General features: G+C 38.2%; 1 pseudogene; it reads right to left on the bottom strand.

Annotated features, from left to right (window-relative positions):
• Positions 1-201: 201 nt before the first annotated feature.
• On the bottom strand, positions 202-2,797 carry LOC124252674 (annotated as a pseudogene).
• Positions 2,798-3,032: the final 235 nt, after the last annotated feature.

Raw genomic sequence — 3,032 nt, forward strand, 5'->3', positions numbered from 1 at the left:
TAGATATTGTGTTTTGAGAAGAAAACACTCAAAATCCCCATCTACGAAGGTATAAAAATACAGTGAACACTGCAAAACATACTTGAACTAACTACAAACAATTTTATGACTATGAACAAATAGATATAGTAACTTTCGGCACACATGACATCTAGTAAACCTCCTTTACACAAAATTGTCAATACACCCATCGGAATTTGGCTAACATCCTGACAATATGATTTATCAATAAATCACACTGGCTGTTCAACAATATAGTATCTCCTAATTTTCATCCTAGGTTTATTATGCATATTACATAATCATTTTCTTCATATTCTTGTCATTTCACAAATGCTATTGCCTGTTTAATTCGCCAGATGTAAAAACACCTAAGATTCGCGACATTTTGAGCCAATATGAAACGACTGAGAATGGCATAAATCATAAACTCCATCTCTCACTGTCTTACATTCTTAAAAAAACAACAAAAAATTGCTTTGTCTACAGATGCCGTGTTTTAGGATCAAAACCATTCCAGACGCGTTAAACATTTGCTATAATAATAAATACTCCATAAATACTGTCTGAAAATTACCATTTTAAGATATGAAGATTAGATGATAAAGCAAAACGTAAAGGCAAACATCAGGTCAAAGTGCAAAGGTATGATCCAACACAAAATGGTACAATGTGGCAAAAAGAGTATAGCCCACTGCTAAGCAAGTGTACAAAACTACATTTCATTTTGAAAACAAAATGACAAAGTAATGGCCCCAAAATACGTTTTTTTAACATGATTGACGTGGTGGCAAAAGTAAAACGAAATCGAACCTCTTTGGCAGATGTAACCATTGGGGGATGTAACCATTGGTGGAAACATACATGTGTAATTTTATTAATCTCTATTTGATCTCTATTGTTTATGAGAACAAGATGTTTAGGACACTCAAAGGACTAACATGCCATCACATGACTATTACCAGGTGAGCTAAACCCGGTAGATTCTTCTCCCGTTCAGTCATACAACGTTAAAGGCAGGAATGTATCACAGAAAAACCTTCTTCCTTCTGGCACAGAAACAAATTTAGATATTTTAACAGGATGAAGAAAAACATTATGCTTGTTGTAATACTTTTCAAAATGGTCCCTTTTCCCATCATACCATAAATATGCTCCCGGTAACTTTACCACTTTTACCCACTCCTCGGTACCTCCAAACACCGTGTGAAATATGATTTCAACAAACAGACTGAATTTTGAAAAATGATCCATGTAATACAGTACCTGATCTTTGTATTTTGCAGGAACATAAGCAATGTCTGATCCGCCATAAAATATGGAATCATTTTGCTTTGAATTTCTCCATATCATTTGTTTGAAAGTATTATACTTACGTGTGTCTACCACTTTCAAAGCTGCAAGGGCAGTCTGGTACGTTTTTAAACCAACTTTAGGATGTGAAAACCACACCCATTTCGTTTTTTCAGAGGGTTGCCAAACCGATGAGCGTACAAGCCAGAGTCTGTCTAGAGGAAGGGTATGAATATTCCACACATTAAGCAATACGTCGTCACCCATGTATAAATATCCATCAACAGTGTATTGCATTTTCATGGCTTGAATGAGACAGTTCTGAGCAAACCATCCATGGCCAATGTCAACCTCTACAAAGGTCAAATGCTTGCCGAGAGGCTTGGAGTAGTTTTGAAATTTATTTTTGTTAGTTCCACAATAAACAATGTGCGGGAAGTGCAATCTGTACATTGTCTCAAGAAATGCCAAGTTAGCATAATGAGGAAAGTTGAAAACAACAATTAATAAAAGGTTAGGATATGTTTTAATTTGATTGAGACCGTTCAGTTCTAACATGCTAAACGAATGATTGGTATGATTGTTACAATAAGAAGCTATTTCACTAATGTGTGAGACAACATTTGGTGACACCTTGCCTGTGGAATATACTTGAGGTGGTGTCTGTTCAGCTGCCCAGAATGTGACATTGACCTGTTGATTTGTCAGGCGTGTTTGGTTTGGCAATTTCGGATCTAGTGTGACTTGAACGCCATTTTGAAGCGAACCGAATGGAATTCGTTTTGGTTCTTTGTATCCCAGAGCTTTGAGGTCTTTGATCCAGAGGTAAATGAGGTCAGCATCCGCTGCCTTCCAAAATTTCTCATGTGCCATGTCTATAGACAGTTTAGTCATGCAGGCAAAGAATGGTTTGTCTGGTTCACATGTCCACGTTTGGAGGAAGTCGACAAGACGTTCAGTTTGAAAATACAAATCCTTTTCATTCACAGCATCCCGGATGTAGGAATGTGAATTCCTCTTTTTGGTAAGCATTTGGTGGAAAGAATCCCAGGTTTCCTCCCATCTCCCAAAGAAGTCTCTGAGCCCAGTAGCCTCTCCAGATGTCACATACTCGGAACGTGGTTGTAGTTGGAATCAAGAGAGCCCATAATGCATCATAGAGGAAAAGGGTATTCTGGGAATTAAAGGGAGAGAATACACCAGCTGGAACAATTGCTGGTGGAGCTCGGTCATCAAAGGTCACATTGAGCTGGGAATGGGTTTGTTTCCGGGTCAGTCTAAAAATGGCATCCATATCCGGGTCACCGTTGACCACACCCTGTTGAATAGATGGTGTTTTCCAGTGATTCAGTACATATTCAGTAGAGATGTTTTCTCCAATGGAACTAAGAGGGTAACCTCTTGGCCACAAAGTTGGTTGTCCAAAATGTCTGTATGGATTGAAGCGTGATCCTCCTTTATATACCAATCCCCACATCGTTCTTTCTTGGACGAAATTCTTTAGTAAGTCTTGTGGTCGATTGTCATCATCGGTCTCGTATATGATTTGTGCCCCTTTAGAAATAGCATACAGGTATCCTGCTGTTTTTCTTGCGTAGCTGTTTCTTGGTAGAAAACCTACTGTTTCGAAAGGCAGTTTCTGTTGATCCTCTAAACTTAAATACACGCAGTTTGGTAGTCTGTGGAGAAACGATAACAGAAGATTTCAGAGTTTGAAATGGTTTGTTTTTCAGAGTCGT

This window comes from Haliotis rubra, unplaced genomic scaffold (genome assembly GCF_003918875.1).
Source record: "Haliotis rubra isolate DU_JTF1 unplaced genomic scaffold, ASM391887v1 Scf1139, whole genome shotgun sequence".
Classification (NCBI taxonomy): Eukaryota; Metazoa; Mollusca; class Gastropoda; order Lepetellida; family Haliotidae; genus Haliotis; species Haliotis rubra.